General features: G+C 35.1%; 1 long non-coding RNA gene across 2 annotated transcripts in view; it reads left to right on the top strand.

The window, feature by feature from the left end:
* Window positions 1–319: 319 nt before the first annotated feature.
* LOC111195225 (uncharacterized) overlaps window positions 320–12,364 on the top strand; it is a 38,368-nt gene continuing 26,323 nt past the window's right edge. For both annotated transcript variants that reach the window (XR_002651538.2, XR_002651537.2), the window contains exons 1-2: window positions 320–533; window positions 5,817–5,965. This is a non-coding gene — a long non-coding RNA (uncharacterized LOC111195225). The remainder of the gene's footprint in view (window positions 534–5,816; window positions 5,966–12,364) is intronic.

Genomic DNA, 12,364 nt, shown 5'->3' with positions numbered 1-12,364 from the left:
GAAATTTCGACAAAGTGTGTGGGCTAAGAAATGTACTGTAGTAACATCGTTGTGCAAAAAAAAATAAAAATACTTTGGAATCAAAGTTCATGTCAAGAACCGAGTCAGTGTTTTGATTCACTTGATCATTTTTCCAATTGGGAGACATTTATCCGTAAACTTTTAGATCCGCTGATATTTGGTGAATAAATATCTGTTTGGTGTTTGGATGCTTTGAGAAACTTGGGCTCACTATGGGTTAAGCGTAGAGTCGACTCATTGGGTGAATCGGTTCGTGAACCGGATACCGATTCGAATCAAAAGATTCAAACATTGTGTACAGGGCCACGCGCTGATGGCATGGGGTGAGCTGGAGTTTAAACATTGGTGGGCAAACTTAAAGACACACAACGCTCTTATCAGACACTGGATTAAACTACAGGAATTGAGAAATGAAGCGGTAAAAGAGTCACATAAAGTTCCTGTGGAGGAAACTATGAAGGAGTGATTATTACTTTCACCGGAGAGTGAGGACACTGCAGTAAATACAAAAGGTAAGATTTATTTCTAGCTCTTTCTAGCTGCATATATACATGGTTTATGTTGCTGTTTTGAGGCATTATTGAGATATTAAGCTAAGAAAACAACAATTAGCAATTTTTGTATTGGCAGTGTGCCAAGTCCTGCTGGAAAATGAAATCCACATCTCCATAACAGCAGCGGAAAACATGAAGTACTGAAAGGGTTTCTGGGAAAACACTGCACTGATTTTGGACTTGATATAACCCAGTGTACCAAGACCAGCAGATGACCTGTCTCTCCAAACTATCACTGAATGTGGAAACTTCACACTAGACCATAAGCAGTTTGGACTTTGTGCCTCTCCACTCTTCCTCCAGACTCTGGTCCCTTGATTTACAAATGAAATGCTAAATTTACTGATGGTCAGTGATAGTTTGGAGAGACATGTCATCTGCTGGTGTTGAACCACTGTGTTATATCAAGTCCAAAGTCAGTGCAGTGTTTTCCCCAGAAACCCTTAAAGCACTTCATGATTCCCTTTGCTGAGACACTGAGTTTTTTTTTTATATATAAAAATACTATAAAGTTTCCCATCACCTATGTTGCCTTTATTTAACTTAACCCCAGTACAGCAATTTAGGCTATTAAAATATCATACAGAGACCTCTACCGCTAGAATGTTTTAATTTTTGTATTTTTACCTTTAGATTAGAAAAGATTTAATTTAGCATTGTAACATAAATACAAAAGTAATGTAAATACATATAAATATACACTAGGGTAGTATGGTGTGGCAAGGTAACACAAATCGACAGAACACTGGTCACTGGTTTTTAGATGCTCTAATTGTGTGCATTCTATGTTTTTTTCTGAATTTTGCTTTTATTTACTCAAGTACTGTGAAGTATTGAATATTATTGATATTTGGGTTGGTTGAGAGCGAATCTTGTCTGTTTTGGGCTTTATTTAGTTAGTGCAAGTGCAGTGACGTACAGTTCAGTTTCTAAGTAATTCTTAAGAACAAAAAAACAAAAAAATATATATATAAATATATATTTAATATATATATATATATATATATATATATATATATATATATATATATATATATATATATATAAACTGTTTGTAGTGTATATAACGAAAAACAAGGTGTAAGACAATTTATCTCCAGTGACTGTATTGTTAAAAAAAGGCCATTTGCTGACAATTTTAAATAATAAAAAAAAATAGATATTTTTTTGTTTTTTATTGACAAATGTTTATTTTGTTATTTTGTATGCTGAATGTTGTATCGAAAAGGTCTGTTGTAAAATGTTTAACTTAAATAGTTTATTATAAAAAAAGAAAATTAATGTCCGTAAAATGCTGAGGTCTGGCTCAGCAGGTAACCTTAACGTTAGGGATGCGGGATTCACAGACTCTTTTAGCTGGAGGTTCACAGTGTTTTTAGTGTGCTTGATTGTAAACAGTTAAAGTGCAATTCATGTTGAGAGATGATGCACAGCATATTAGAGGCCCTTCCCCCATTCATACGATATTGAACTGAAATAAATGCACTTCACGAATTAATGGCTGATTTATTTCATATATCAGACTAATGTTACTATGTGGGTTAAATATAAGTTCTAGTGTTTGGTATGACATGTGTTTGATGTCATATTACAGCAGGTTACAGTGCTGGTCACTGCTTTCAGATTAAGTCTATTTTTGTTTCTATCTGAATTCCGCTTTTATTCCTCAATTCTGTGGTCTGCAACCCATATGTTGAGAAACTCTTGATAATGTATTATTCTTAGTGGGTGTATGTATATGTGTATATGTAGAAATACACATACATTTTGTTATGCACCCAAATTTCCTGAAAAGGCCTCTTCCTGATGGTGATCATGCTTGGCCTCATCTGGTAGCTTCTCTAAGCCATAAAGAAGTGTTTGTCAGCACTCATTAGATTGACCAAAACACAGTCCAGTGGTAATGTGTGTGTTTATTTGTTTATTTTAGTTGGGGGCACATACGTACATACATGGAGTCCATTCAGGTTAAGAGATGATGCACAGGATGTTACACTCCCCCACCCCCCTTTTAGAGGTAGCCAAAATAACCATATTAGCCCGGAAAAGGTTGATGATTGTCCACAGAACACAGATCCGCCCATCTAATTTTAGGTGAATAAAGTTGCATCAAATTGTAAAATATTGGTCTAGAAATATGCAGTATTTACAGCTTCTGTCACAATATGTACCATGCCCATCTACTATTCTCTATGCACAGATTATTGTAAACATAACATCCACTATATTTTTTAAACTGAGGTGCCTGGAAAATGAAATAAGTTGAGCACTTGCTCTCCCACTGTTTTCTTTTCATTTTTATACAAGTTTATCAAACCCTAATAAAATAACGTTGGCGCTAGACAATGTGACAACGCTCAGCATGTAGCCGACTGTTCATAACGGCAATGCAGAGCAGTATATTCATAATGTGACAAAGGCAGGCTGTGTAAAACAGCTGTAACTGACAAATTGTTTTGTTTTGGCTGTAAACTATTTTCATTTGGCAGCAATAGAGGAAAAAAGAAAGATACAGTGTGGGGTGTGAGGGGGTAAAGTTATACATACTCGTACCTTTTCCACACATAGTGACCCAAACAACACAAAATCAGATTTATGCGCTGTGTGGTTGTTCATCCTGTGGGGTGCATCTGAGCCCAGAGAAGTTCTGGAGATGTTAACAAAAGGCCTCTTTATTGCACAATGGAGTGCACAATTAAGTGGCATCTTTTAATGCCACTTAATGACATAAATGCCTTGCCGATATAATTATTTTGGTTGACAAAGTTAGGCATCCAGAGTGGTTGTAATGTAGTGGCTGGTCTGCGTATAGTATATGATCAGTGGATCTATTAAGTTGGGCAGTAGATCCAAAGTGGTTGTAATGAAATGGCTGGTCGGCGCATAGTGCTGTTATGCCTAGACTTATAGGTTAGAAGTTAGGAGGAAAATCAGCATCTGTTTGTTTATCTGAATCCGAACTACGCTTATCTTAATGTGAGTTAAATAAATAATATCACCAAACATATCTAAAATAATGCAGCACTGATGCTGTATACTGTCTATTAACTACAAGTTCACAGAGCTCACAAATTTTCTAGGTAGCAGTACCTGATTAAACATCTTCATTACTCTCTCAACTCCAGACTGCAGTGGGAAGACCCACCCACAACTAATTAACATATTAGCATAAGCACAGCTTGAAATTTTCAATGGAAAAGGTGAAATAAAAAGTAAATCTGCACAAGGGAAAATTTTTCATTTTTATTTTGGAACTGAAAGTGCTCGAGTAATTTTATTATGTACATGTTATTTGCTTATAAGCGGTAGCTTATGATGTTTCTGTGCTAGTGAAATCTTTTACAGATGATGTTCTCCAAACTTTAACACAGATTTGTTTGTATTCCTATCCTAAGGTGTTTCCCTGTGTTTACATAGGGGTTTGTGGAGATGATACAGTGCTTAATCTAACTCAGTCCTAACCTTGATTGCAGTTTTGGAGCAACCAAATGTCCCACATAATATAATGTTAAAGCGTTCATTTTATATCAATCTGAGGACAGTTGGTCTACGGAACTAAACACACACATACTAGTCCACATGTACTAGTCCTAGTGGCAAATCCAGTAATGAATCTCCTAAGATTTAATAAAACAACTGGTTTTAAATTGAAATGTACCATATTCCTCTACGGTTCCTCCAGGTTTTCACATGTCTTAAGGCAGTATAATCAGTGCTGGATGATTATTAAGTCTTCAGAGATTCTTGTTCGCCTCGGTGGCTTTATCACTCTTTCTAATTTAAGGTGAGAACAGGTTTAATACACAGTGCAAAGCTGGGTAATATCTACAGTTTCAGGTACTGTAGCTTCTGTGCAAGACAGGTCAAGCATATAGTTTATAGCATGCCTTTTATTTAATCATAACCTATACATATAAACATAATTATTTCTGTTTATTAGTAGTAATAATCAATAGTTCTAGGCCCTGCAGCCCTGCAGCCCTGCAGATATTTTATCAACTTCAATTTATTAGTTAATATAGATATATATTCCTCCATTTAAAAAAAAAAATCTAAAATGTGGACAGTTAATAAGTCTCCAGATTATTACCGTCATGCAGACAAAAAAATAGCAAAGGGGATGAAATTTAAAGCTCTTTTCGGATGCTTTCAGGACTGAGAAAACTGTGTGCAGAACAAACTGGTCATAAGCAGTTTTTGAGAAGACTGCCTGCTGGTTAAAAGATGGAGCCAATTACCTTGCTGGTAAAACCTCAAAAAGGGGGTCAGTGTGGTGCTAGTTGGGGAAGGGCCTGTAGTACATAACTATGGTTTGTGCATCGTCATGTTGGTCAACTGTGGAGCATCAAAAGTGGCAATGTAAGCAGGGAAGCTTATCCACCCACTATCTAACAGCAGAACTGTGCTTTAAAAGGGGAGATAAATAGAGCAGATATATGAGGCTTGAAGAATAATTAAAAAATTGGTAAGCGACGTTAATTTAACATAAATTGGTCAATCATGTTTCTTTTCTCTCGTTTTGTCCTACTGTAGACCATGTGTGGCCATCTGTGTGTATTAAAAATGGCTAGTCAATAAAATTTAAAATACATTATGGAAATAAAAACAGCAGTAATGCTACACAAATATGGAAAGACAATTTTCAGTTCAGCACGACTTCCAGAAAGTTTTGGGATGGTTCTTGGTTTAAAAAAAAAAAAAAAAAAAAAAAAAATCAACTTATTATTACTGTTCCATCACATTAATACTGAAGTTATTATTGTTCATTCACTTCATATAAATATAATTAAATTTGTCCAATCTAATGCTGATATTTCTTAAAAATAACTCTTAAAAACTAAAATGCATCCAGTAACATGTTTAGGAAAAATATATTTAGTTTAGTATTTAGTATTGCTTTTTGTAGTTTTTTTTTTTTTTTGTTTGAATATAGAAAAAGGTATTGAAATAAATATTGTTTGGGTATCGGTATTAAACATTTTTAAACAATACCCAGCCCTACAGATAATGCACATTTATTTAATTATCTTATAAGATGCAGTGACTGTAGTAACTTGCTTCTATTTAAGCAGTCATTAAAGTTTTCTTTTTAAATTGTATTGTATTTGTAATTTTATTCTATTTTAATGTATATTCAGCTCTTGTTTTACTGTAGAGAGCATTTTATTTTAGAGCAAAATAAAAAAATAGAGACATTCTTCATTTCATTCATTATCTTATCTGCTGCTTCTTTTTTGTCAGGGTTGTGGTTGGTCTGGAGCCTCTCTGGAATCATTGTATGCAAAGCAGAAAATTAATGGAGCCCAACATGCCTCTATACTTTGCTGAGTGACCCTGGTTGTACGGAGATGTCCCGCTGCAGTTCTACTTGTGAAGCCACAGCAAATTTGGTGAGTTAAATATTGCTTGTGCAAATATGTTACACCTCCAGCAAATTTTACAGCCCATATTTCTCATCCTTTTTACTAGGTAGTTTTATGTCTTTTCTGGCCATTAATTACCCATTAGCCAGACTTTTCAGAACAATTCATAGCATTTTTAAACAACTGAACAAAAAGGCATTCACTGTTTCAGGTGCATCTTTATTTTATAAATTTCTCTCCATTATATTCCCCAGGCTCAGTGCAGAGTGTTTATCAAAGATTCACATTCCTCTTTTCTTTTTTTTTTTTTGCAATCCTGAACCAATAACGCAGAACATTTTCAACACACAATCAACTGCATCTGACTCTTACCTTGATTTAAAATTAGCTTAAAATATTAACACTTAGTTAATAAATTAAAGCTTTCCACAACATTTAAAACTTGTACAAACCTTGCTTTCATAGCAAATAAACACTGAGGAGCCAATAATGAAATATGTTTAGTTAAAGAGAGGAATAATCAGAGTATCAGTAAAGTACAGTAGAATATTTAACATTAAAAAGAGAAAAAGAAATAGTGTGCTATGTCTGAAAAATAGAAAAACAGTGCAATGTTTTTTGGATCTTAACTCTTTAGTGACTTAATGAATTAAATTATTATATAAATTATTAACCTAGGGTTATTATTCAGTAACTACTATAACTTATTCACTATAATTCAGTATGTAATTTGAACTATTAATTGGTTCTAATAATTATTTGGTACTTTTTATGACTATGACTGTTATTCAGTAGCGACTGTGAATTATTCAGTAAGTACTGTGAATTATTCAGTAACTTCTGTGAAGTGTTCAGTAGTGACTGTGAATTATTTGGTAACAACTGAGTTATTATTTGGTGACTACTGTCAGTTATTCGGCAAATACTGTCAATTATTCGGCAAATACTGTCAGTTATTCGGTAACTGCTGTACATTATTTGGTAACTGCACATTATTTGGTAACTGCTGTACATGATTTGGTAACTGCTGTACATTATTTGGTAAACACTTATAGCTAGAATTTATTCAGGTACTATTATGACTTTTTTTCATTAACTAATAACCACTTGTTTAGTTCTCAGAATTAATCTGTAACTACTGTAAATTGTTATGCAGATGATGTGTAATTATTGTCTGAGTAAACAAAATTTAGATGTTCAGTGGGATCTATTGACAGCATTACTATCTAGTGGTCTGGTGGTCAAAACAGAACGAAACACACACACACAAACAAAAGCAGCTGATTTAATGTTTAACAGTGCATTACACAACTGATTTGACACAAACTGCGTACACAAACCCAAAATTTAACAAAGGCCACTCATTATATCATAACGGCTGAGTAGCAGCAGAGAGTGAATAAAACAATAGCGGAATCAAACAGAGTGTCAGATCCCACTGCGCTCCTGAACTCTGACCCACACCATGCTCAGCCACGCCATTCAGACCCCCCTCCCCTCCAAACAACGTATAATTTCAGCACAACACACAGCAACCAGCCTTTTATCAGCCGTATTAAACACTTCGACAGAGCAGCAGCTCACAAGGTTACACCTCTCTCTATACAATTACTGCTGTACGCTCCAATTACAGCCGCAACCTGAACACACCTGAGAGAGAGAGAGAGGGAGGGAGGGAGGGAGAAAGAGAGAGGTTGAGAGCGGGAGAAAGAGAGAGAGAGTCCTTCTCTGTCAGACAGAAGGGTATCTGCAGTGTGAGGTGTGTTACAGGAGGATTTGCTAAGGGATTTAGAGAGAGAGGAACGTGCTCCAAGACAGGGAGAGAGAGCGAGAGAGCGAGACCCTTAAGCATTTTAAATGATAACATGTTGCACTGATTTTTTTTCCAACTCACACACAAATAAACACTTAAATGGCAAAAAGTCATAGGATGGCAGTATGCAAATTAATCGTAAAATGTTACCTCAGGAGATGGCTTCAGAAGCCGTACACCTGTTGCAAAGTGTTTTTTTGGGAGTAAGGTTGAACACTGGCCAGTGTGCTTATAGTAAGGTGTTTCTTTCCTTACCTCACATTACTTTCCGCACTGCAAGTATCACATTACTTACTGCAAATGTTATATTCTTCACTGTGTAGTGGAACCAGTTTTGTGTGGTGGTCAGTAGTAAAGGTGAATGTGCTGCAATGTATAGAGTGTAATTGTGGTTTATATTGAATTGTGACTGCCAGGCTGGTTTGTATTGTGACCTTTAAAAATCAGATAATTCCCTTTAAAGTGAAAGAGCGTAGAATGACAGACTGGAGCTGAGCTGGCAGCGTATATCTAACCACATCACAGCCACGCTCTCAAGCCTGTGCTGTAGAATCACTTGAGCAAATTACATCTGATACATGGCAGATGAACGGTAAAAGGCCAGTCTGTAAGCCTGAACATTAACCAGCGCTGGTCGCGTTCGTTTAATGCTAGTAGCTCCTGTATGGTGTGGATATCTTCAAACACTTCGTCCTACAATTCCTCACTCATAGAAAGACAATTGGTATAAGGTGCAGAGTCTAAGACACCTTTCCCTTCTCACTTAACCCTACCTATTTCTTTTGTGTGGTCACACCGAGGGGTAGGGTGTCCAGATTCTGGTTGAGATGGGGGGTAGGAAAAGAGTTAGGGCTTAAGAGAAATTACTGGCAAGATGGCTGCACAAACTGTGCAAGGGGTTTAACAGTATTTAACAAGTGTTTTCATTGTTACAAATGATTAACCATTGCATTATCTTAGTTTACCTAATTTAGTTCCAATGTATTATGAGACTTTTCTTCATGACAAAACTAAATTAAAGTAAAAACTTGAAGTGTCTTGGTAGCTAGCTAGCTAAATTTTCTGTTCCACCTTAAAACCCTTTGAGACCCTGCATCCTCATAAGCAGACATTATATGTCTTCATCTCTGCACTATGATACTTAATTTTTTAAAACATTGACTATTTGGCATCATATGGAGACACTTCCTGTACCATCTAGTGATCACATGAGAACAGTACACTTAGGTGATTGAAAACATGATAGCAGGGGGTCCCAAAATTTAATTCCCAGATAGGCTATAGAAGTGTTGTTCCGTGGAATGGAGTGTGTCTGAATTGGTGTGTGTATATATATAGTTGTTTATTTAATAGTAGAATAGTAGGTTTGGACCAATTTGGACCATTTTCTTAGACAAACAACCATTTCAGGGAGGCATCTCCTTGGGAAAAAAAACACACAAGTAGCCTAGGAATGTTAAACTATCAAAATGTACTGTAAAATTGTCTTGGGGCCTAAATGTTTAGCTCCTCACCAGTAGGAAGTACAAATGACTGGAAAGAAAATAATCCCAACTAGATTAGTCGACTACTAAAATAGTCTTTAGTTGCAGCCCTAATGTTTAATGGTTTGAATTATTTATTTTATTGAATATGGTCGCTTTTGTAAGAAAAGTAGGAATGTCATCTGTTGTCATATCTGTATTCCTACTATATTCACATTTTAATGTCTTGCTGCAGCTTATGGTTTCGCATATACGGCAAGTAGGTGGGGAGAGAGAGAGCATCCTTGCCAAGTGCCCCAGTAGAGAGTGAAACGCTGTGATATTATTATTATTATTATTATTATTATTATTATTATTATTATTATTATTATTATTATTATTATTATTATTATCCCATTAGTTGTTTTTATAGTGGCCATAGATGATGTGTATACAGTCTTGAGCCATTGTATAAATGATAATAAATAAAAATTAATAAGAATTTCCAATGAACTTTATCAAAAGCTTTTTCTGCATCTAGGATTACAGTTACTGTTTGTGACTCTTGTTCAGTTATATACTGTATTATGATAATTAGTCTGCTCATATTAGTGAAGTAATGTCTGCCTTTGATAAAACCTGTTTGGCCGGAGTGGATTAGATATGGAATTACTGTTTCTAGTTGATCAACTAACGTCTTGCTTCTAAGTTTAGTATTGAAAAGTTATGAAGGTCAGTAACTGGATGGTATGGTGGGAACTTGCTTTGTTTGAGGTGAAGGGAAATTTCAGTCAAAAATAATATTATAATAATACGATATTATTTAACCTCTTAAAACTGCCTTTCCAGTTTCCCATAGTGTTGAGGATTTCTTGGCTTTCTTGGAATCATTTTCCTTTTATCTAGGAAGGATGACCATTCTTTTTTATTGGAAAATTCTTGATTGTTCAGTAAAAATGTATTAAAGCGGCACCTCAAAGCGGGTTATGTTGCCCTCCTTTCAGAATGACTGAAACGGAGGCAGATTTGCTTACTGTAACCATGTAAATCTGTGTATGTAGTGACATTCTTATTTATTGAATTGCTAATTAGGAAAATAAATGTGAATTGAAATGAAGTAAAAATGAATGATGAGCTGGTGGAATTCTTTTGGGTTTGTTAACGATCAGCAAGAACAAAATCACTCATGACCTGTTTTATTGTTTCTGTAGATTTTGTTTTTTAAATTGGTTATTCTGTCTAAATATGGATCGGTGACTGTGTTAAAATCACCCCCATTTTTAATTGGGGAATCTGAAAAGTTAATTGAAAAAATGAATAGTAGTGTTGAGTAAGTACATTTTTGGTTTATATGTATGGCTTTTTGTCTGGAGTTGTGAATGTGGTTAAAATCGCGATGTGAATGACTTCAGTTTGTGTTGGTCAATATTTGTTAGTAAATTGTATTTATTTGTCTTTAGGTTTTCGAGGTGGTTTTGTGAGATCTAGTAACACGTTTCGTGTTAAACAAGTTTAGTTACCGCATGTTTTGTTTAAAGGATGTAATGTGTAAAGTGGTCAATATAATCCTTTTTTTAAGGCAAGGCAAGGCAAGGCAAGTTTATTTATATAGCACCTTTCATACACAACGGTCATTCAAAGTGCTTTACAAATTAGAAAATACACAGAGAAATCAAATAAAAAAATAAAAATAAAAAAAACATGTAAAAGATTAACAGTAAAAATGGAAATAAAAACTAAAATAAGAATAAAGCATGATTGATTAAAACATGATTAAAACAAAGAGAATTAAATTAAAAACATGTAAAAGAACAACAAGGAATTAATAAGAATAAAGCATGAATAAAACATAATATAAAAGTGCCGTTACAGAATAAAAGTGTGTGGAGCTGCAGTGTTTTAAGCTGAGCTGAAAGCCTGATCAAACATGTAGGTTTTCAGTCTGGATTTAAACATGTTTAGTGTTGGAGCTCTTCTAATGCTCTCTGTTAACTGGTTCCATTTAAGAGCAGCGTAGTAGCTAAACGCTGCCTCTCCGTGTTTAGTTTTTACTTTAGGAAGCTCTAACTGACCAGTTCCTGATGATCTGAGAGTTCTGCTCGGCTCATACTGCTGGAGCACATCAGATAAATATGCTGGTCCTGCACCATTAACACATTTATAGACCAGTAACAGTACCTTAAAGTCTATTCTGTAACATACTGGTATCCAGTGTAGGGATTTAAGGATGGGGGTGATGTGCTCCCTTCTTTTACTCCTAGTCAAAACTCTGGCTGCTGAATTCTGAATGAGCTGAAGCTGTTTGATGGTCTTTTTTGGGAGTCCAGTTAGGAGTCCATTACAGTAATCAATCCTACTAGAAATAAAGGCGTGGATGAGTTTCTCCAGGTCTGATTTAGACAGAAAATCTCTGATCTTATTGATGTTCTTTAGGTGATAAAATGCTGATTTGGTGACTGCTTTGACGTGACTGTTAAAAGTGAGATCAGAGTCCATTTGTACACCAAGATTACGCACTAGTTCTTTAGATTTTAGGCTTTTTGAATCCAGATAGGCAGCTAGTCTGTGCCTCTCATTACTATTCCCAAATAAAATAATCTCTAAATGCCATTGACTAATAATAATAATGATAATACTAATGATAATGATAATAAAATAACGTATCAAAGCAGTTATACCCTTTTAAAGACAACAAATTAATCGTAGTTTCGGCAATACTTATTTTTTTCCTTACCTGCTGCAATCCACACTGTCAGATTTTGAAGCATTTGTCATTGCATGACTGGCTGAAATACTGTTTACTGTTATATATATGTGAACAAACATACAGATAAACACAATAGATTATATTACTATTATCAAACATTATTGAAGCAATGTCAATTTATTGTATTATTTATTATCGTGACAGGGCTATAGTAGCCGTCTTCTTTGTCCTGGTTCGGAGTTGATAGCTGGTGATGTTACTGGCCGATGAATTCCTCTAGTTATTCCAGGTCGTTGAGTGAAGGTAGGATGTATGGTCTCTAGGAGGAATGTAAATAGTTGTTTTTATTGTAGTAGGTTGTGGGCTAGGGTTGGGCGGTATGACGGTATTTCGGTATACCATGGTATTTAAACATGGTGACGGTATTGTAAAATGGTAACGGT

The sequence above is a fragment of the Astyanax mexicanus genome, chromosome 25 (assembly GCF_023375975.1).
Source record: "Astyanax mexicanus isolate ESR-SI-001 chromosome 25, AstMex3_surface, whole genome shotgun sequence".
Taxonomy (NCBI): domain Eukaryota; kingdom Metazoa; phylum Chordata; class Actinopteri; order Characiformes; family Acestrorhamphidae; genus Astyanax; species Astyanax mexicanus.
The sequence above is the reverse complement of the archived record's forward strand: the minus strand, read 5'-3'. Positions and strand labels throughout refer to the sequence as shown.